This window comes from Mustela lutreola, chromosome 9 (assembly GCF_030435805.1).
Source record: "Mustela lutreola isolate mMusLut2 chromosome 9, mMusLut2.pri, whole genome shotgun sequence".
NCBI classification, from domain to species: Eukaryota; Metazoa; Chordata; class Mammalia; order Carnivora; family Mustelidae; genus Mustela; species Mustela lutreola.
The window spans coordinates 35114966-35139596 of NC_081298.1; the positions used below are offsets into that span (position 1 = coordinate 35114966).

At 40.5% G+C, this 24631-nt stretch overlaps 1 protein-coding gene across 3 annotated transcripts in view; it reads right to left on the reverse strand.

Moving 5' to 3' along the window:
- PAK5 (p21 (RAC1) activated kinase 5) overlaps positions 1-24631 on the reverse strand; it is a 295578-nt gene that overhangs the window by 155348 nt on the left and 115599 nt on the right. For all 3 annotated transcript variants that reach the window (XM_059134013.1, XM_059134011.1, XM_059134012.1), the window contains one exon: positions 14498-14645. The gene's annotated coding sequence lies outside the window, so the exon portion shown is untranslated. The remainder of the gene's footprint in view (positions 1-14497; positions 14646-24631) is intronic.

Below are 24631 nucleotides of genomic sequence, written 5' to 3' on the forward strand. Positions count from 1 at the left end.
TTTACTCGTGACTGTACTTATTTGGATTTGGAAAAGTAGGGAAAAAAAATTCAAATAGTATGGAAGGTGGGATAGCTGGCTTGATGAATCTTCTCTTATCCTCAACATATTGTTTAGAAACCTTCCTGAGAAAAAAGAGGAAAAGGTGGTACAAACCCTCAACTACATGCTATCTTACTTTGTACTTTTAAAGACTTTGCTCACGTGTGCTTTCCTTTGATATTTACAACACGATCAAGTAGATCAAGGTGGTAGAAACTGGTTTTCCTATTTTAGAAATAAAACAACTTCATGGAGTCAATACCATTTGGCCAGCCAGCAAGAGATAGAAGCTAGAATAAAGTCAGTATTTATATTAAAATTGGACAGTTCCGGGCGCCTGGGTGGCTCAGTGGGTTAAGCCGCTGCCTTCGGCTCAGGTCATGATCTCAGAGTCCTGGGATCGAGTCCCGCATCGGGCTCTCTGCTTGGCAGAGAGCCTGCTTCCCTCTCTCTCTCTCTCTCTCTCTCTGGCTGCCTCTCCGTCTACTTGTGATTTCTCTCTGTCAAATTAATAAATAAAAAAATCTTTAAAAAAAAAAATTGGACAGTTCCTTTTCCCCCATTAAAATACATGTTCTTCACTTATCCTTCCACAGCTGAGGACAATCACGTCCTTCTCCAATAAAAATGAAAACATTTGGGGCGCCTGAGTGGCTCAGTGGGTTAAGCCTCTGCCTTCGGCTCAGGTCATGATCTCGGGGTCCTGGGATCGAGCCCCACATCGGGCTCTCTGCTCACTGGTGAGCCTGCTTCCCCTTCTCTCTGCCTGCTTGTGATCTCTCTCTCTCTCTGTCAAATAAATAAATAAAATCTTAAAAAAAAAAAAAGAAAGAAAGAAAACATATGTAGCAAGAATCAAGGAACACTTCATCTGAGGAATATTTGCAAACATGCCACTGGGGATGATTTCTAAGCCATAGAGGTGATTAGGATCACACCTCCCATTCATCCCGTCTTTACGCTTTCTAGGGTGCCTTTCGTTTTCTTTCATACCAAACTCAAGGAATAGGTAGACTAGGTGTTTTCACTTTGCTTCACTCAGCACTCAAGAGAGGGGAAGAAGTGAGCTCAAGACTGTGTTGAGGCCTGTAAGGGGTGCAGCTAAAAATGATGCAGGTCATCTGACTCCTGACTCCCAGTTCCTTTGGCTTTGCCAAATGAAAAAGTCACTAAATAAAATGCCAAATTTCCCATGAAGCTTACTGTGGTGAGATTTAACCTGCCTTTAAATTAAAAAAAAAAAAAAAAAAAAGGGAAATTGACACAAAGACCATTTTAAAATTTTTCCTGTCTTTATGTAACAGATCAACAAAAGAAGAGCTTTACAGAGTTGCTTTACATTTTGAGCATCACATGTTGATATAACTGGAACATTCCACGGGAGACAACACTTTTAGGAACACAAGCAGGAGCATCAGCCTAAGGCTGGCATTGTACAGCACCCTTCTCTGCATCCCCTGAGCTCCAGCCAGCTCTCAGGCCCTCACACTTCATGCCATAGAAGCAATAAGCTGCAACCAGCAACTTGGAATAGAGTCTTGACTGTATCACCAGAAGCCTCTCCTGGCTTAAGGACTCAGTGTGTGGTTCCATTTCTTCAGTTACTCCTTAGGTTTCTACAGACTCTCTCCTTGGCCCACTTTCCAACCAAAAGGGGAGATGTTAGATAAAACTGACTGGGAGTTCTTTGAGGCCACTGCTCATTGCTTCCTTCTGGGGTATGAGAAACAAACTGTGTGGCAATGAATTTCTAGTAGTAGAGAAAGACTGGGGTGCATATTTTTTTTCCACCTAAGTCTATTTCTTAGGGAATTTTGAGGAAACGTTAAGCTTGTGAATGAAGGGAGCAGGGCTATTCTCCCATGGTTTTTTGTTTCTGTTTTTGTTTTTGTTTTTTTTGGTTGTTGTTGTTTTTAAAGACATTAGGTTGCTGCAGGTAAAGATCTACGAGTAATGTCCCCCAAAGCGCCACTCCTACCAGTTTAGTAAGTTTTACAGAAAACTCTAAATTTCTATGATGACTGAAGGAACTCACACTTCACAGATGGGGAACCTGGAACAACGGTCACACCACATGGGGAAGCAGCTGGCCTTCCCTATGGGTGCAGCTCTGTACACTTACTTGTGTTTGCCATGGAGACATCTCAGGTTAGAGGGCAATGGGGAGAATTAACGGGTGAGCACCCAGTCCTCAAACATCTGGGCTAATGGGGATACCTGAAAACCTCCTTCATATCGCTTGGTGGTCACCCCTGGACCGCAAGGCCAGAAGGTGAACTCAACGCCTCCACCATGGTTACCCATTTGGCTACTGACTTTTATTGCACATAGAAAGCAGACATTTCAGTTGCCTGTGGTCATAAAGCCACTCCCTGGATGGGACAAACATTACCAGCTCCCGAAAAGGCCCCTGTGTGTCCCTTCTAGTGTTCTGTCCCCATGAAGCAGTTTGTGGAGTTCTATCATCATAGATTGCTTTCACCTGTTCTTGAACTCTGTAGAAATGGAATCACACATGACTTCCTTTTTGTGTATCTGGCCCCTTTTGCTCAGTGCAGTATCTGTACATTTCATCCATGTTGTTGTGTCTGTCTACTACACATTCTTTTTATTGTTGCACGCTCTTCCACTGAATGACTAAATCGAGATTTATTTACCATTCTTCTATTGCTGAACATGTGGCTTAATTCCAGTTCTGGACTATTAGGATATGTTGGTGATGCACTAATTTTCCTTGGTTATCAATCCAGGGGGTTATTGCTGAGTCATAGGGTAGCTCTGTCAAGATTTTGAGTTGTTTCCTTGTTTCCATGTTACACACACACACACACACACACACACACACACACAGAATCTGCCATGTGTGTAGGGTATAGGTAGCTTTCATTGATGCAGTATATCCACTAGGCTTTTAAGTTTTACTAAAGAGGAAAAGATCCCAAGGAAAATAACAAGCAAGCAAAAGCAAAAACAAGTAAGGCAGAAAAGTTACTTTCTTGGACACAAAATAATCAAATTGCCATACAGACAGGATTTACTTTATGAAACTGGTCAATCTTGAGCAGCATGTTGTTTACTTGAAGTTGTCTGCAGGCCAGATCACATTTGGAGGTTGCCTACAAACATGTTTTTTCCCCCTACATAATCAGATTTTTACTGTTAGCATGTTTTTGTTTTTAATAAGCCAGTGGTCAAAAATTGGGAGATTTCCTATCAGAAAACTCCAGCTTTCAAGCTTCTCCTAAAAAACTGGAATATTGGGCGCCTGGGTGGCTCAGTGGGTTAAGACGCTGCCTTCAGCTCAGGTCATGATCTCAGGGTCCTGGGATCGAGTCCCGCATCGGGCTCTCTGCTCAGCAGGGAGCCTGCTTCCCTCTTTCTCTCTCTGCCTGCCTCTCCATCTACTTGTGATTTCTCTCTGTCAAATAAATAAATAAAAAATCTTAAAAAAATAACCAAACCCAAAACTGGAATATCTGGTAGACCTGAGGCCCCATTGCCATCAAGCAATAACAGAGTAAAGTAGGTACTACTGCACTGAGACAAACACAAAGGTCCCTGTTTGCACAGTGCCTTCCACCACCTATGGTTTTTTACACTGCCTGGTCTCTGTAGGCCTGAGAACCTCTACCCAATGACCTGACAGTAAAGCTCATTCACATTCTCTCATTTAGAGTACAGGGATTTGGCAAGTCCCAAGATGAGAGTGCTTTAGAGAGTCAAAATTTTGTCTTTTTACCTGTCAAATTTCAAAATGTGTGGAAATCTTCCCTAAAACGTACTGTACACTAACCCACCCCCAAGAAATGGCTGACATAAGAGGGATAGCTCAGAATATGTTGGATCTGTGTGCTAAATGCATCAGAGACAGGACAGGAGAGTAAGTGGATCTTGTTCTCCTGATGGGAGAAACGTCACGCAGGATATACGCCCACGGGACCAGGCTTCTGATCAACATCTGTTAACCATGAGGGCAGGATATTCGACAACAGATGAGAAAAACGGCCCCTCTGATCCATTCAATTAACTACTTCCTGGACCAGACTCAATCCCATTATGATGAGTGCACTGGGCAGTTGCTAACTGCATTCATATATTTTCCTCGTGCCAAAGATATTAGTAGGGAGCCAATGTTATTTCATTTTGGCAGTTTGCAGTCTAGATAATCTGAAGATGCCTTATGCTAAACTACAAATATATCTTGGTTACATTTAAGTTTTGATAGGCTCACTAGACAGTAAAGGAAATATCTGACCACCCCCCATGCTGCCAGAATGAAAGAAAGAGAAAAGAAGCACGATAACCTATGGAAAGAGTAATGAAAAAAGCAGCATAGTCCTAAGGGAACATGGTAATAGCACCACCAATCTGGAGATGAACTCTCAGTGCCTTCCTGCAAGGCACGGCAGCTAAACTTGAGAGACCGAACCTAGAATGGAACGTTGGAAAAGGAACAAAGTTGTCCCTGACTCCTAGAGAAAGCAAAGCAATCTTTACTGCAGGAAAACATTGCCATTCAGGCAGGCCCTAAGATTTTCCACATATTAACATCAAAAATCAAACATTCCTATCACACAAAGAAAAACACCACCAAGGACCTTTGTGTTTGTCTCAGTGCAGTAGTACCTACTTTACTCTGTTATTGCTCAATGACAAAAACAAACAAACAAAAAAAACACCACAGTTGACAAAATAACCCATTTTCTGTATCCTTTGTACTTCATGTTGCAAAATGAGCAGCTAAATACAAAGTAACTATATCTAAAATATAAAAAAAAATTAAAAATGGAAGATGAGCATGAGCTGACATAATAACTTATTTGTCCTCTATGTACTCAGATGTGGAAACTTGCTGAGGGACCACACTATTTCATGATTTGTAAGCTTTTGACTTTTTTTTTTTTTTTCTGATTATCCCAATTGTGCCACATCCCTATCAGATGTCCAATTATTTTGTCCCAAAGACTCCCATGCTCTCATGGTCACTGTCAGATCCCTGTGCTGGCATTTTAATTGTGCTCCCCAGTGGCAGTTGCATCCACATGTCACTAACAGTAAGTGCAACTACTCAACCCCATTCTGGATCCCATCTTCTTGATAACATTAGGAAGCTTAACTCCCAAACAGTGTCTTTGAACAATCGACCCAGGCCACAGACCACAGCCACCATGGAGCTTCTCAGAGATGCCAGCCCCCTTCTCTAGGGAATGACTTACTGTCTTTGTGAAAGGAGTACCTTCAGGGTCCTCTTGGTCAGGTAGGTACCTAGTCAAGTGATAGGTCCTCAGACTGAACCTAAAACCACTTCAACATTCCTCTTCCCTGAGCATCTGACCCTTTTGCAAAACAATCAAAGAAGCTATGCAATTTCCTCCTCATTTGCTATAAGCCATCACAGCATAAAGACTTCTAAGAACCATCCTAAGAAAACTGCCAGGGACAACTTCAAGTGTCTTTGACAAAAGGTTAAATCTTGGGGTGCCTGGGTGGCTCAGTCAGTGGCTCAGTCAGTTAAGTGCCTCCAGCTCAGATCATGAACCCAGAGTTCTGGGATGGAGCCCCGTCTCAGACTCACTGCTCAGTGGGGAGCCTGCTTCTCCCTTTCCTTTTCCGTCTCCCTCTGCCCCTCCTCCTGTTTGCATGCTGTCTGTCTCAAATAAAAGATTAAATCTTGAGTTATGTGTGAATTCCCCATATCAATAAATCCTTGCAGTTCCAGCTTCCCTGTGGGTTTCACCCTCCCCCTTCCCTCCATACACTCAAGGTCAGTTCCCATGCAGGTTTCCTTGGTTCTGATGGCACCTGTTAGCCAGGTACTCCAATTTTTCAGTGGGTGGGCTCTTTCTTCCTGAAGAAGGGCTGATAACTCCTTCTGCTCATTATCAGCTTGGAGCAATGAAGAGTGGCTGAGAAATATCTTAAAGAGAATGAGAACAGTCTTAGGAGGCACCTCCTTCAAGGAAAATCCTGGCACAGCCATCAGGTGAGTGAGGCTGTTCTTTGTCAAAGGAGAAGGAATTGCTCCAGTCTTCCAGGATGGTTTAGGGGGATTTAGGAATTCAAGGTTGTCAAGCTCATCAACCTGATGACCCATCCTTTCTCAGCCTCCGGGCTGGAGCCCTGAGTTTGAAACAGCAGATCCTACAAAGCTGTGTGGTCTCTTTTGAAAGCTCTGCCATCCTTACAGTCAGACCCCAGGCCCAAATTGTATCAGACTCTGCCCTGCAATAGCCAGCGAGAATTCTCCTGTACAGCTGCCATGTATGCCCTCCGACTCTCAGAGCATGTATTAAGTTGGCAATTAACGATCCTCAGCCTAGCATTCCCTTCTTGCATGTCAAAAGTAGTCACCCTGCTGCACATCTGTGTACCTATCGTCACCCTACTAGTTACTGTATGCTGCAGCCACTAAGTATCCCAACACCTGAATCTCCATGTAAGTCTTACCTCAATTTACTATATGCGAAAACTTAAATTATTGTGATGCTGCAGCACACCAGGGTCTATTTTCATTCCAATTTGCCACAGAAAGATGTGGTCCTCATTGCTTTCAATGAGTAATCCAATTCCAAATTCCTATCCACAGAGTATCCCTTTCTAAAATCACTTATTTTAACTTAGTTTCCCTGGGAAATGGACCTGAGACAAGCATTAAGTGCTAAATATTTCACTGGAGCATGCAATCCCCAGGTAGGAGAAAGAAGAGAACAGAAGCAGGTCCGGTAAAGATAGGAAGACAAGGTAAGAGGTTACGGTTCTGGCCACTATATGACCATAAACTATGAAGGAGCACAGCCAGTAGCCCAGACAAGGGCACCTGCAAAGTAACATGGAACACCTTTAAACATGTGGTACAAGGGCATATGTCCTAGAAGAGGAAATCAGATGAGGAGACAAATGATGAGGGATTTTATCTGCCTTGCTTCCTCTTCTCGCTCCTAGGAGCAAGTTGCTAAGATCCAGGTCAGTGGTTGTCCACTAGGTATAATTTTGCTCCCCAGGGTGACATCTGATGAGGTGTGTGTGTGTGTGTGTGTGTGTAGAGATTTTTGTTGTTGTCATAGCTGTCATATAGTGGGTAGGGGTCAAACATAATGCTAAATATACTACAATGTACATGAGGTTCCTTAAAACAATCGTTCAGTCCAAAATGTCATTAGTGCTTCTGTTGATAAACCCTATTCTAGGTGACGGTAAAGCCAAGAGAACCCAAAGAAGTGTATGAGACATATTTGACAAAATCACCCAGCAGAAAAAGACAAAAGATATGGAAGACATTTCACAGAAGAGAAAACACAAATGGGAAACAAAACACAAAAAGATACTGAACCCTGTTAGTAATGAGAAAACTCAAATCACTGTAAGATACCATTTCACACTTAACTGATCAGCAAAAATTAAGACATCAAGAATACCAAGCATAGGGAGGAGTCTCAAGGTGATTCTCATTTATGGCTGGTTGGGAGGAGAAACTGCTACCAACTCTCTAGGGAAGAGTGTAGTATTATGTTGTAAAGTTGAACATGTACACATTTGAGGTGATCACTCATTTCCATTTGCCTGGTATTGTTCCTGGTTTTAGCCCTGAAAATCCTGAATCCTGAGGAACCACATAGTTTGAGGCAAGCTGGAATGGGTGGTTTCCTATATCATGTGTTCTAGTAACTCACTTCTACGTAGATATCCCTGAAAAACTTACACACATGCTAGGAGACACATAAGAAATGATTGTAGTATCTTTGTTCATAGCTGAAAATGCAAAAATGGAAACAGAAATGTCAATCTACAGAAGAAGATATGTTCACACGATGTCACATTATTTAGCTGTGAAAATGAGCTATAGTTACATGTAACGATGCAGATGTATCTTAGAAATATAAATGTGTGAGGAAATGAGCAAATCTTCAGAATGAGTATAAAATCATTACTATTAAGCTCAAAAAGAAGCAAAAATTAATAACATTACCTAGGAATATACTCATGTTTGGACCTATTTTTTTTTTTTTAAGCAAAATAATGGTAAATGGTAGATGTGAATTTAGGACAGTGGTACAAGATACAATTGTAAACTCTGGACAGTAGGTGGGGAGAAGGAATGGGGAAACACTCTGCTCCCTCAGAGAAAAATTAATAATAATTAGGTTCCCAGAGACTGTTCACTGGATTTTGTATCTTTGCTGTCAGCTTTAACTATATTATTTATTAGTCTTTGGCTATTTTACCTTTTCTTAAAAATATAATCCTTATCTCACTTTTTAGAAATAGGTAGCAAAGAATCACCAATATATCTGCTAGACGAGAATGAATGGAATATGTTTCCCAAGCCAACAAAGGTGGGTATTTGGGCCCTGGGTTCTCCATTCAGGGGTCTGACCAGCATTTACTTCCAGAGTCTAGTTCCCATTCTGCCTCCAAGGAGCTGGTGATGCAATCTGGTATCAGCACGCTAAGTCTCATGCTAAAAGGTGCTGTGCCTGGTGGCTTAGAAGAGCACCACACCGAAACACAAACCCAAGAGAACTAGAAGTCACTTAGGAAAACAGTAAAATAAGGCTTCTGTTTAATTTACACAATCCAGTCTCAAAGCAAAATACCCATGAACTGAAAGTTACCATTTCACACACACATCCCAGTGGAAACATACACGGACACATCTCTTTCTAAATACATCCCTGAAGTCAGCTGCGTCAGAGACCTATCCAAGAAACTTGTCCTCGTGAGGATCTGGAGCTTTGATATTTTGGTTTCAGACTATAATCCAAAATCTTTTATTTGGAAGACCCTTTATTTTGTGGGTATGGAAGGTGCGCCACAGAAAGAGTTTCTATCGTGTAATCTACATTATCACTTGACTTCTCTAAAGCCACAAGTTGCATATACTGAATCATGCATACAGCTGTTCTTGCATCCAGGATCTCTCTCAAACTCAACTCTCTCTTCAAGTGCCAATCAACGTATTTCCTTCCTCCCCCTTCTTTTTTGAAATAAATATCAATCTTACCAATCACTTCCTAAGAGAAATCTTATAATACTGTTAACCATATTGCTACAGTAACCCGGACAGCCACCCATCCACTCATAACCTGACTTTGCTCACCTTCCCATTTGCTTAACATTTTTTTTTTTTTCTTAAACGTTATTCTTCCTACAAATTAACTTTTCTTTTCTTGAATTCTGATACATTTCCCTATCTCTCTCTAGTCCTTAATGTTGTTCTCTCTCCTGGTGCTTGCCTCCTGCCCTTAGCATTGTATGTCTTCATTATAGGACACTGGGTGATTCTGAAAACACACTACCCGCCTTGCCTCAAATTTCCTTCCTGCTTTATCTGGCTAGGAAAAACCTATTTACCCTGTAAGCTTTAATCCAGATGTCTTTTTTTTTTTTTCTTGGTAGATCTCCCCTTCCTGTCTCAGTGCCCTTTTGCCATGTGACCCTGAAGTTCCTCTTACCAAGAGGTGGAGTCTACTTCTACATCCGGGCTGGTCTTATGGCTGCTTTGACATATATAATGCCGTGGAAGTGACTGTTCTGAGCCCCAGCCTCAGGAAGTCTTGCACACTTTCATTCACTCTCCAACCTGCCTCGGCCACCATAGGAATAAGCCCAGGCTAGCCACTGAAGAACTGAATTGATCCAGCTACATTCAATCAGTTACCAGGTGTGTAAGGGAAAGCCTCTTAGTCTAGCCAGTCCCCAGCCAATGTTAGCTGAATGAGATGAATGAGTGAACCCACTTCAAACCACCTAAACCTGGCCCACATCAGAAGAACTTTTTAACTCACCCACAAACTTGGCAGCAATAATACATACTTGTGTTCAGCCACTAAGTTGTGGGACTACTCGTTACACAGCAACAACTGATACCTTCTTTCTTCATCCTACTTAATAGCAGTAACACACTTACATATGGCTCTTATTACATGCCATGTTTTCTGGTCTTTCACTTCCTGCTCTCCTTGAGAACATGGGCAATTTTTTGGTATCCCCAAACTTAAATGGTTCCTGCCAACTTTCAAATAAATGGGTATCTGAAAAATAATTGATTAGTTAATTAAGGACTACAGCGATGCCTGAGGGATGGTTTTGGAGGCAAATCAGAATCTGAATCCTGGCTCTATTTCCTGTATGTGTTACTCCTGAGAATTTGGTTACCCTTGCTCAACCTTATCTGCTCATCTATACATGGAAGACCATAAAAAATACATATGCTGCAGGAGTGTGGTGGTAAAATACCTATTTCCCCTCCCCTCCACCTGATAGTAAGTGACAACTCTCTGTTCAACAAATTAGAATTAAATGATAAAATGTAATGCATTTATTATAGCACATGGCTTCAAGCATTATAGTATTTGATAAATAACAGCTCTAATATGATCATGAGATCCCTGTTGTCACTTCTTAGAGCAGTAGCTCTCAGTACTCCATCATACCCTCTTGACTTCATCTGTGCATGCTGATCTAATGGCCACTTCCGATGGCAAACACCTGGGGTTCTTGCTGCTGGAAGTCCTCTTGGCCCACATCTATGGCAGGCCACAGATGCCAGTTAACATCCTTCACTTCTATCCAGGGGAGCAGTCTTCCATCAAGGCAGATGGGAAAAGGTGGCTGATTGCCTTGTCCTTGGTTAGGATAAATCCAAGTTTATGTTCTATATTGCAGCCCAGAAATGCCGAACGGAATAAGACTCCTCTTGGTCACAGTAATAATAAGGTATTTTTCTGTTTTCTTTCTCTTCCCCACCCCACAACCCTATATCCCTATAAAGGTATACTGCCATCACTTTCCAATAAATACCAGTATCCAAACTTTTTGTCTCACTATTTGATTCCAGAGAAATCAACCTAAATCAACTACTAACCTTTCTGTTTTATTGTATCCTTGTTGCTTCAGCATACAGTTACTTTTTCAGGAACTTTGATTCCATATGGAAGCCTAGTCTTGTAAAGATGTCTCCAACTAATCAAAGAGTTGTATCTGATCCAGTGGATGACAAGACCAATCACAGAATGCGGTATACTACCTTTAGGTTTTTTTGGATATTTTCATCATGGTTCCATTCTCTGAGTACATCAGGATGGGGTTAACTTGCAATCAATCTTGGGTAGTTCCATGCTTATGCTAAAGAGCACCTGGAACCACGGTATTGATTCCTGGCTAAGACAGAAGTAATATGTAATAGCTAGTGATTTATAACACGCAGTTAGAAGTCTGAAACTCCCCCCAAGCATACTGTACCAGCCTTTCCATGCTGCTTATGGAAACTGACGGATTGATGGTTTACACCTGTTGACCTGTTCACAAAGCCTGCTTTTAACTCCCTGGGCTGTGGTATAGGTATAAAATGCTCCTAGGTAAGCCTGATTCTTGGCTTCCCTGAGACCATGGTGTCACATGTGTATCTTGGTGGTTCATGATCTGAAGTCAAAGGGCATCCAACGTGATGGAGAAAAGGCCCTAAGAGCCACACCTAGAAGTCTTGGTCCCTTCCAATGTTTGCTGTGCTTGCATTCTCCTGCTGTACTTTTTCCTTTGTTTTATTAGAGCTGTACATGTGTAATCTACCAGGCCTGTTTTCTGATGATCAAAGGCTTTTGAGAAGGGTTTGGGGGTAGAGAAAGGAAGGGTTCTCACAACACCCAATTTTAGAACCCCTCTAGAAAGTGGTAAGTACTGGAAAGCAGTGTTCTGTACCTTGCTGAAGCTCTTAAAACACAGTTTGACTGAATTATCACAAAAAGTCTTCTGAACCCAGGGTGTGAAGTTGGTCTATGCTCCAACAGTGGCTGCTGGCTTCTTGAAATCTTGGACCTGCCTGGCAAGGTCAATGCACAATTCTTTACCCCCTCTTCCCCTCCTCTATGGCTTTGTACATGCTCACTTGGGTCAAGACATTAAGCCCTCACCTACGGAGAGCTTTCGATTCTCTGGCAAACATTGCTCAAATTCTCATATTCTTGTCTTCTTGGAACACCAGTTTTTTTTTTTAATTTTTTATTTTTTATAAACATATATTTTTATCCCCAGGGGTACAGGTCTGTGAATCACCAGGTTTACACACTTCACAGCACTCACCAAAGCACATACCCTCCCCAATGTCCATAATCCCACCCCCTTCTCCCTGGAACACCAGTTTTAAGGTGTATTTTAGTTATTGCTTCAGTGTTCCAACGAGGAGGAATCCAGTATGAAGTTCTAGTCTTGAAGTCATGCTTGAGAGACTTAAGCCACCAGTCCTTAAAAAAATGCATAGGTTTCTTATCTAGAAGGGCACCTGTCATATGGGTAACCTCTCTGTGATGGGAGTAACAATGTTCTCAGAAGTCAGGAACCCTGCTGGAACCAGAGAGAAGTTGCACAAGAATCTGGAAGGTTCATGTCTCCAAATGTTAGAAGACGACCTATCTAGAAAACCTGAGCTTTCAGAACGGAATTTTCTTTCTTTTTCACCTGACATCAACCTCCTCTGAGTTTCAGAACCAGGCTACGAACAAACATATTCAAAGCTACTCTTTGAAACGATAATACAAAAAGTAACACTGGATGAGTATATATTAAAATACAAAAGAACTGCATACCCTTCATTTGGAACTTAGAGTTATGTCTGGGGATTCATAGCACCAGTGGTCATCTAGTTTAATCTACCTGAAGCAGACCCCAAATATATTTTAAATCCATTTATTTTCAATGTCATGTCCCTAAGTCAATTATCTCTTGCCTAGGCAATGGTACTCTGTTTTCCACTATTATAGAGCCCCTATCCCTTTGCTAAACATACCAGAAAGGCCTTTTTATGTTTTTAAAAAATTTTTTATTTAATTTTTCTTTTTAAGATTTTATTTATTTATTTGACAGAGAGAGAGATCACAAATAGGCAGAGAGGCAGGCAGAGAGAGGAGGAAGCAGGCTCACTGCTGAGCAGAGAGCCCGATGCGGCACTCGATCCCAGGACCCTAAGATCATAACCCGAGCTGAAGGCAGAGGCTTAACCCACTGAGCAATCCAGGTGCCCCAGAAAGGCCTTTGTAAACTACAAAATAAACTCACTCCCTTGCTAATAACTCTCCAATAACTTCTATCTTCTTTGGAGAAAAATCCAGACACTTTTCTTTGTCTGAAAGGCCCTTCAACTTCATCTCCTACACAATGCTTCTCCAAATCTGCTCTCCAAGCAATGCAGATCTGCTTCCCAAGCCTTGAAAGCATCTGTCTAGATCCTGGTTTATGGCACATGCCAAGGTTTTATCTCAGCAGGGTCTTCTCTATCATCCAAGTCTCAAGCCAAGATTCTCTGAGTGGTCTTCTCTGATACCCAAACTAAAGTAGCCTTTCAGTCACGCTGCATCTTTTTATCTTGTTTACTGTGTTTGCAAACTGTATTAACAGCTACCAGTTTCCTATGGACATATTGACTTATTTCCTCCAGCCAGAATGTCAGTTCCTTCAAGGGCATACTTGCCTTTTCTGTTTACTACTGCATCCCTAAGGTCTAGAACGGTTTGCAGACATGGAGAAGCCACCCAATGATGTTGAATAAATGTTGAATAAATGTCACCTCTGCTTTTTTACTATTACATAGTTTTTACTTTCTTTAAAAGATTTTATTTATTTGAGAGAGAGTGAGTGGGAGTGTGTGAGAGTGAACAGTTGGGGGGTGGGCAGGGTGGGGGGAGAGGGAGAGGGACAAGCAGACACTCCTCTGAGTAGGGAGCCCAATGCAGGCCTCGATCCCAGGACCCTGGGATCATGACCTGAGCCAAAGGCAGATGCTTAGCTGACTGAGCCACCCAGGCACTACTACGTACTTTTTATTGTGATACACTTGGCATATATCATTTGTCTGTGTTGTACAACCTGATTTGATATTTTTAATATACTGCAAAATGACCACCACAGTAAGTTGTTAACATCCAACATCTCACATGTTAATTGTGCATGTGCGTGTGTGTGTGTGTGTGTGTGTGTATGAAGAGAACTTTTAAGATCTATTCTCTTAGCAACTTTCAAATACACAATACGATATTGGCTAACTATGGTCATTGGGTTGCACATTACATCCCCATGACTTATATTACAACTGGAAGTTAGTATCTTTTGATCACCTTCACCATTCCACCGATTCCCCATCCTCCAACCCACCTCTAGCCACCTGCAATGTCCTTTCTGTAACTTTTAGCTCAGATTTTTTAAAAAATTGTGTTAACTGATTCCACAAATAAGTGAGTTCATACAGTATTCGTCTTTCTCCATGTGTGACTTACTTCACTTGGCATAACGCTCTGAAGGTCCATCTCTGTTGCCTCAAATGGCAAGACTCCCCTTTTTATGGCCAAATAGTATTCCACTGTGTGTGTGTGCATGTGTGCAAGTGTGTGTGTGTGTGTGTGTGTGTGTGTGCATTATATAAAATAAAATTTAAAAAAGCAAAACTGTAACATAATTCATTCCCTACCTTTTTTTGATGGCTGTGGATGAATCAGACTCCAGAGGAGTTTGGCTATTTCTGTCCTGCAACTTTTTGTCGGAGTTCTTCAGTGCTCTTCATTTTTCTTCAGTGTTCATTTTGGCAAGAGGTGGAAGCATTTTGCCACAGTATATTTCTGTAACAACATGGTAGCAACATGCGTCAGAAACCCACCAACATTATGCTCCGTTTAAAAATAAACAACCTCACTTGCTTCACATTCCTCTACATGCTGCCCATCCTTTCTCTACTGTTTCAGTCATTCTCGCAGGCATGCAGCTCCTGACCTGTGATTACCTGGATCCCCCCCAGCCATGTTAGGCTCCCCTAAACACCTTGCCTGCATCTCTCATAGCACTGTCCCACCCTGGTCCGCTGTGAGTCCAACTCTTCAATAAGGAGTGAGCCTATGGAGGCAGAAACTGTGCCCTTGGTTCCTGATTCTCTGGGGCCAAGACCACCTCTAGAAATTCAGTCGATTTGCATCATTTGCAGTAATCACATTCTAGACAGTTGCTGCAAACACCAAATTAGCGAATGCTGAACCCATAACCTTGTTTTAGAGTTTTATGTGTGTTTCTGTTTAAAAACACATCATATATATGTGTGAGTGTGTGTGTGTGTCTATATATATACATAGAGTTGATTCATTAACTTTCAACCTAGCCAATAACACCAGAACTCACACCTGAATGAAGATTGCCAAGGACATGTATTTTTTTCCCCAAGGCACTTCACACTGAGAAATACTAAACAGAACCTCAGCACTCTGCTTGGGGACCATTTCAAACAGCAAAACCACCAGCAAAACCACAGAAATGCAAACACACATGAGATGGTGATTTTGCAAATACACAATCCTTGAATCATGAAACTTGCCTATCTATACATTGGCTGTAGATCTGTAAGTTCCTAGCCTTGCTTATGGTCCAAAACAGCACTGCCATTTAAATGAGCAAATAGACAAATCCTATCAACTGGGTAGGAAGGGACTAAATACAGATTTCATATGCTTCATGAAAGATCCAAATTTAAAAGCAGTTATTCTCTTCTATCTTATTAAAAGGACAAATCCCAGGTCCTAGTTCTTTTCTCTTTCCTGATATTAATCATTGCTCATCCAATTTTCCGACAAGTTCAAAGAAAACATCCCTGAAAATAATTATAGGTTGACGGTCTACCCTATCCATTATGGGACAACCCAAACCGTTTCCAGAAGACGGCTCCTTTTTTCTCCTTGAATAATAAGAAATACCTGCTTTTATTTCATTACATGCATCAGTTAACTGTAGGTACACAGTATACATACTTAGTACACTTGTATTTTCTGTAAAAATGCCAGTACTTTATGACAAAAAAAGTGGAGGTATCACATTTTAAGTATCTACTTTTCTGTACCTTAAAAAGTGTTTAAGTCTTCTTAATGGACAGAGATTTATGTTTTAAAGCTGTTGTAAGAATCTTCCCATTAAGTTTACTTAATATTTTAAAACTGGTTAAATTTAAATTTGATTTATTTGTATTTCATGGGAGGTAATTTGCAGATAAAATCGTCATCTTAAAAGCATGCCTTATGTTTCCATCTATGTTTCCATTGCTAAAATCAGAACTTGCTAAAAATGAATGTCTTGGATAGGTAACAGGATATCTTAGATGGTTCTGAAAGCCCAGTTTCTTGTATGCTCTGTTGTTTTAACAGGTTTTTAATTGAGTTCAAAATCAGCTAAAACATAAGTAGACATAACTTTGTTTTAAAGTCTTGTGAGATTCTCTTCATATATTTCAGAGTAGCAGAAGATAAGTCACCTTGTCAGGAAATGCAATTTCATGACTGATATAGCCATATGGGTCTCTCACATAACAATAATTCAATATATTTTATAACAGAAATAACTTGATCCAGAAAAGTAAAACAAAATAAATACATCTTATTTTTACACTTTATTAGTACTATCATATTACATTTTCTATACAATTACCCAATATTTTGGTTTTAAATTTTAAACTTTATTTTATAATTAGCTTTGTTTTTAGTTGTCTATTTATTATACAAATAACCAAATTAATTTTAAAAATTGGATGTCATAAATTTAATGTGCTTAAATCATCACTAAAACTCTCCTCTCCAATTTTTTTCTTTAAACATGCTGTTTAGAAACCTTTATCTATATATCTCCCTAAAGCCATACTGCCACTGTTGACCTAGAAAAAGCAATCTGAAGGCTCAGTTGACTATATTCAGTTAACAGCTATACTACTCTGAACCTGATAATGTACATGAGGTACGTTATGAGGTACTGATGCCAATTAAATTTACTATTTTGGGGGCACCTGGGTGGCTCAGTTGCTTAAGCGACTGCCTTCAGCTCAGGTCATGATCCTGGAGTCCTGGGATCAAGTCCCGCATCAGGCTCCCTGCTTGGCGGGGAGTCTGCTTCTCCCTCTGATCATCCCCCTTCTCATACTCTCTCAATCTCTCTCTCTCAAATAAATAAAATCTTTTAAAAAAAATAAATAAATTTGCTATTTCCAACCTTCAAGAGGAAGAGGTTGATTTTGAAACCAATAGACTTGGCTTCAGCTTGTAGTAGCTGCACAGTTAGGGTCTATTTGTCATTCTGCAAGTTTATCCATTCATCTGAAAAGTGGGGATGGACACAATTTTCCATACTACAGAGGGGTTCTCAAGATAAAGTGAAAATGTCCTAGGTAAAGTACCTGGCCAATAGTGAATAGTAAAAAATGTTAGTTCTGGTTTTTACTAAGTATAAAACCAACCCAAGAAGCATTTCAGACAACAGAATATAGCTCTTAAAACCAAAAATCAGAGACCTGTCACCTGTGAATAATTTGTAAAATATAACAAAAAACCCAAGTTCTAGTTTACCCATACTTTTTCCTCCTAGCAAAATATGTATCTCTATATGTGTCTGTTATAGAGATGGATCCAAAGAAACGTGACTTTTTAACCCACAAGTCTATGCCATTTTGTACATTTCATTTTCAGAGATTCCTAGATTCATTTCACAGACTCAATATGGCCTCTCCATATTGGGTTCTTTGACCATGAGCTCAAACAAAAAAAAACTTTGCTCCAAATGGCACCTGACTCAGAGATAGAGGTATTATTGGGCTCCTGGCCAATTACTGGAAAAAAAAAAAAAAAATCTAAGTTTCTATCTTATGTAAACTAGAACAGTTTTGCCATCAATTATATTAGTACAAATGCTCCTATTCCCTGCACACTTGTTTTTCCTCTCATTTAAGAAGGAGAGCACTTATGCAGATCATTTTGATAAGGAAAATCTGTGTTCTAAGATGGCTGACTGAGTCAGCAAAGGAGTCCCAGCCCCTTCCCTGGGGTTCTTCTGGGTTCTTCTCACTGCTCTGTTTCCTACACACACCAGAAGTACCAAGTAATTAAACTTCTAAACCTCCAAGGTCTCCAAGAGCCACTTGGGTCTTCTTCCATCGGGACCTAGTCCAGGTTCTGTAACAATTTCAGGTTGTTTAGACCCACAAAATGAGACCCCTCAGCCCTGCAATCCTAGAATGCCTGTTGCATTATTCACCCTTTTATCCGATAATTTCTCCTTATACCCAGAAATTTAAATATGAGTGGCAGGTTTGATATGTGGTCATATGACTCTTATGTTAAAAAAACAAGACTTTGTTTTCACTCTCTTCAAGAGAATAGACTATGATCTTGTCCTCATTAAATAGTGGGTTCTGAGCAAATAAAGTCCAATGGATTATGAAATCATGAAAGATGCTAAATACCATCAGGTCAAAATCTTACAACAACGCTGAGACATTGGGATAAGAGGAGAGAAATAAATTGGATTGTGTGGAGAAAACCTATAATTTATTTTTTTAACCTTTTTTTTTTTTTTAGTTAGGATAACATCTGTCCAAAACCAAATTAATATGGATCATCATTCTTGAAAATTTATCTTCATCACTGTGTCATTTGATAATAGCTTTTTCTTTGTGTATACTTGATAATGGGGATAATTCTATACTTTCAACTAGATGTAGCACTGCTCATCTAATAGGAAAACCCTTAGATACACAAAAGGGTTTCATTGCCAGGTTTGACAGTATAAAAGCCAAGTGAAAAACAAGCTGGCAGAGACAGTTTAATATAAACCTCTTCTGAGGACTTGCAAACAACATCACATTTGTTTTCTGCTACTCATCTGCCCCTCTGTGATCTCTGTCTCTCTATATAATAAAATATTCATAGCCAGAGCTCAGCAGTCCTTCCTCTCTCTTCACTGTTGGAATAAGGTGTATTCTGCTCCCTGGGAGCAAAGAACAAATAGAAACACTAAAACTCTGAATACATAACTTCGGGGGAGAAGAAAACCTCATCCACGGAAAAACAGATTTTCTTGCATTCAAAGCAAGATAACGGTGACATATGGAACTGCATTTTTTTTTCAGTAATTACTTATGCACTTGTCAAGTGCGCTGAATCCTCTCTAGGGAAACTTCTAGGGAGTTTACGGAACTGTTCCTCTCTTTGGATTTCCTCTAATATGAATTGTGCACTATTTTGTTTTTCTTTTCAGGGAATAATGAAGCTCGACTTTCTAAAACCAATCTCATCTTTTCCTACAGGAAATTAGCCAGTTTGAAATTCTGGCCTCTATCTATGCAACATTTCCCCAGAGACAATGGAGGGATTGTGCTTTTTAGGACTGAACTGCAGGTAGTATTCTCATGTTAATCCTCCTTTCATCTGCAAGACCAGTTTGCGTGTTGGCTTTTATTTTAAGGAGTAACCATTCTTTTTTTTTTTTTTTTTTTTTTTTTTTACGTTTTTATTTAATTTCTTTTCAGTGTTCCAGCATTCATTGTTTATGCACCATACCCAGTGCTCCATGCAATACATGCCCTCCATAATACCCACCACCAGGATCAACCATTCTTTACGCTAACAACCGAACAATTAAGTTTGGACATATTGGATATATTGGTTTTCCAGTTGAATAGAAAAGGTATTTTGACTTTTTATTTACAAAATGCCCCCAAGTTCTAGTTCCACAAATGAGTACTTGCTTTTCAAACTTGATTGACTAAATGAGTCTGTATCTGGGCTTCCTTATCTCACACTCCTGGTACTGACATGCTCTGTCATGCAACTTTCAGAGGGTTAAATGAGAGGGTGTACGGATAAGAACTTCAGATACTCTGAAGCGCTCTACACCATTAGAAGAGTTATTTTAATTCCTAGGTGTTTGAATGATACAAACATTAATCTGATACAGGGAACAGAAAAGGTAACAGCTCAAAAGTTGGTGATAACATCTTTGGAATTATGAGGGGTCTCTAGCTTCCACCTCACTCCATCTGCCCCTGTCTGAGCTGATGCTGCAGAGCTTAGATTTCCTGAGCAAGATGATGAAATAGTGGGGAGATAGACACAGAGAAAAGGGGCCACCATGGAGTTCCGTGTTTATAACCACTCCCCTATTTAAAGCAGGGAGTTCTTAAGTGGGGGTATTCACTTCAAATTCTTGGGATCATTTAGATAGGATTTATGGGTTCCATGAATTTGGATGAGAAAGAAATTACTTCTCTATTATCATCAGCATTGAACAGGCAACAAAAGCCAGGAACATGCTAAGGACTGGTAATCAAGAAACATAAGCCTTTCTAAACCACATTGTAATTGCTGCAGACACTTTGAAACATCATCTGCACTCTACACTACTCTAAATGTAGAGCAGTTATTAGGTCTGCCATTAGGTGTTATATTTCCAAATCAAGTAACTCATATCACCATAACACCAATTTGTTTTATTTAATGTTTTGATAACTTTATGCCAATATAATTTGTTTCCTTTATTACCCTAGGTATTTTATTCTATGCATTTTGAAACAGTACCTTGTCACCTAGGTAACCTAGCAACTCCACTCCTAGGTATCTACCCAAAAGAACTGAAAACCCATACTCATATTCTGGTACAGCAATGTTTATAGCAACGTTATCTGTAGTAGCTGAAAGGTGGGGACAACCCAAATATCCATCACCAAATGAATGGACAAATAGAATGTGTTATTTCTAGTCAACAGTATGATCCAGGCATAAAATTGGATGATACATGCTACAATGATACATGCTACAATGTGAATGAACCTCAAACACGCTAAGGGAAAGAAGTCAGACATGAACAGTCACACGTGGCATGATTCTATTTATCTGAAATACCCAGAAAATGTAAATCCAGAGCAAGAGAAAGCAGACTGCTGGTTACCAGGGCCTTGGAGGTCAGGATTATGAAGAGAATGGCTTCATGGGCACAGGGTTTTATTTTTGAATGGGAGAAAGATTTGGGAGCTAGATGGATGTGGTGGTTGTCTAAATTTACAAATGTTAAATGCCAATGAGTTGCTTACATTAAAATGGTTAATTTTATGTTACGTGAATTTTCTCTCAACAAATAAAACCAAACACAGTATTAAAAATTGGCTCCTGGGGGATGCCTGGGTGGCTTAGTTGGTTAAGACGCTGCCTTCGACTCAGGTCATGATCCCAGCATCCTGGGATAAAGTCCCACATCAGGCTCCTTGCTCAGCAGGGAGCCTGCTTCTCTCTCTGTTTCTGCCTGTCACTCTGCCTGCTTGTGTGCTTTCTCTCTCGCTTGCTGACAAATAAATACATAAATAAATAAAATCTTAAAAAAAAAAAAAAGGCTCCCGGGGGTGCCTGGGTGGCTCAGTTGATTAAGCATTTGCCTTCGGCTCAGGTCATGATCCCAGGGTCCTGGGATCAAGCCCCACATGGGGCTCCCCGCTCAGTGGGGAGTCTGCTTCTCCCTCTGCCCCTCTCCCTGCTTGTGTTCCCTCTCTCTGTCAAATAAATAAAATCTTTAAAAAAAAAAAAATTGGCTCCCAGTCTTCCTGAGGCTGCCAAAGGAGTCCACGGCACAGCAAAAGGATAAAATTCCTGAGTTAAAGGTTTCCAGAATGACATGGCCTCCTCTTCCTCTGGTCCAACTGAAGATGCTAGCCTTACTCCACAGTTATTCAAATTTCCCTAGAATACCAGAGTACCCCAAAGCCTGAAGTTAGAGTCAGCAGAAAGCAAGGATACAGCCACTGACCATTAAGATCGCTGTTGAAAAATTTATATTTGCCTCTATACTTCTCATAAACTCTTACAGTTACATTCCAAAAAAAACACAGAATGACCAAAAACTTTCCAGATAAAGGTGGTTATTAGCTTTCGCAACAAACTACATCTTTTAAATGACCAAAAGTGGTAGACATCTTTTGTCAATGGTAAGGTTTCCCCACACTATCAGTTCTCCTGTGTAATATTTTAGGAATATCTTTATGCTAAGTGCAGTGCTGTACTAGGTCCACTTCCTCTATGTTATTTTTTTCATTCAACAAATATACATTATAATATCCACTAGTAACACATGTTGTGAAGAAAAAGACTGGGCAGGAAAGAGAATGACAGAAAGTTACTAAAAAAAGAGATCAAGAAAGTGACTTGCAAGAGGTGGCCTTTGAACAGAAACCCGAATGAAGTGAGTACTTGATACTCATTTGATACTCATAAATATTCATTTGAGTAATACAGTCCTAGGCTATGGAGATAGCATGTGCAAATATTCTGAGGTCAAGAATGAACACGGAACAACACTGAAGGCCCATGTGGCTACAGAAGAGTGAGGAAAGAATGGTATAAAAATAAGGCAAGAACATGTAGCCACTAACCAGACTCTGGATGGCCTTATAGGCCATAGTGAAGATTTTAGATTTTATTGTAAATCTGATGCGTAAGCAACTGGAAAGCCTTGAGCAGAAGATGGCATGATCCAATTTGCATTTTGAAACTGTTCATAGATGTAGTAGAGATACAACAGGTGGGCAAGGTTGTAACCTTAAGAGGCTATTTAGGTAGCAGAGGCAAAAAAAAAAAAAAAAAAAAAAAAAAGTGATAACCTATACTAGGCTGGGAGTAGTAGAGACATTGAGAAATAATCTGATTTTAGATATATTTTGAAAGTACAGATGACCCTTTGATGGGGTGGCTACTTGACCCTGAGCCAGGTGGACAGCAGTACCACTTACAGGGCTGGGAGGCACTTGGAGAGGAGCAGATTTAAATGGTGATGTTGTCCATTTGAGCTGCTATAACAAAACATCACAGCCTGAGTAGCATATAAACAACAATAATTTATTTCTCTACAAGGTTGAAAGCCTGAGATCAGGATGGTAGTATGGCGGGGTGATGACTGTGTTCTGGGTTGCATTTTCACAGGGCTCAGAGCTCCATGGGATCTTTTCTTCAAGCACACTAATGCTATCCATGAGGGCTTCACTCTCTCAGCCAAATCTCCTCCCCAAAGCCCTACATATTTCAACACATACTTTGTGCAGAGGACACAAACATTCAGACTGTAGCTATGTGTTGGTCAAGAAAATCAAGCATTTAGTTCAGAACATAAGAGATTTCATCACACAAGATGGCCCAAATTCTTTGTCTTTTGCATGCTTTTCACCAAGTAACAATTTAGGTCCCTCCGCTCCATGGTTTGGCTATGTCACTTGATTTGGCCACCGGGACATTAGCCGTTTTCCTGTATTTTCAAAGACTTGTGCATTTCTGACTTCTCTTGTGCGTCTGCCATTACCATGAAAACATATCCAAGATAGTTGGATGCAGAAAGAGAGACACAAGGAGAGAAACAGTATGGCCCTGAAACCCCAGCCAAAGCCATCCCAGACGAGTTAGCAGCCACCTGGTAAACATATACAAGTCCAGCTAACTACTAGTAGAGTCATCAGGTCAACCTACAGTTGACCCAAGATATATAAGCAAGCCAAGCTTAGATCAGTGCAACCCTGCAGAGCTGCAAACTTAATAGATATATAAATAATTGTGCAGCTGGTTGTTAACACAGCATTTTCATGACAATATATGGCTGACACAGGATGTACCCAAATATGAGAAATACACCTCATCCCAGCCAATCCAAAGAGGTTGTTCTTATATTCTAATCTGCTTATGGGTTACAAATAGAAGGTGGTAAGAAATCAGTAAGAAAAACTGAATCATAAATAATGAAAAACCATAAAATCCAGGTTCCCTCACTTGTATAGGCCCATTCCAACAAAGGCCCAGCCCGGGTGACTGAAATTAAGCTTTTAAAAATCTATAATTTAGGGCTCCTGGGTGGCTCAGTGGGTTAAGCCACTGCCTTCAGCTCAGGTCATGATCTCAGGGTCCTGGGATTGAGTCCTGCATCGGGCTCTGTGCTCAGCAGGGAGCCTGCTTCCTCCTCTCTCTCTCTCTGCCTGCCTCTCTGCCTACTTGTGATCTCTCTCTGTCAAATAAATAAATAAAATCTTTTAAAAAAATCTATAATTTAGGGCGAAGACATGGGCAGATATTTCTGCGATGAAGACATCCAAATGGCCAACAGACACATGAAAAAGTGCTCAGCATCACTCGGCATCAGTGAAATACAAATCAAAACCACAGTGAGATACCACCTCACACCAGTGAGAATGGCTAAAATTAACCAGTCGGGAAATGGCAGGTGTTGGCGAGGATGCAGAGAAAAGGGAACCCTCCTACACTGTTGGTGGGAATGCAAGCTGGTGCAGCTACTCTGGAAAACAGTACGGAGGTTCCTCAAAAAGTTGAAAATAGAGCTACCCTACAACCCAGAAACTGCACTGCTGGGTATTTACCCTAAAGATACAAACGTAGTGATCCAAAGGGGCACGTGCACCCAAATGTTTATAGCAGCAATGTCCACAATAGCCAAACTATGGAAAGAGCCTAGATGTCCATGAGCAGATGAATGGATAAAGAAGATGTGAAATATATATATATATATATATATATATATTTCACATATATATATTTGGTGCCACTTTTTGATGGCTGCAGCAAAAGATATACATATATATCTTACTATTTGCATCGACGTGGATGGAACTAGAGGGTATTAAGCTAAGCGAAATAAGTCAATCAGGGAAAGACAATTATCATATGATCTCTCTGATATGAGGGATTTGAGAGGCAGGGAGGGGGTTGTGGGGAGAAGGGAGAGAAGAACAAGGTGGGGCCAGAGAGGGAGACAAACCATAAGA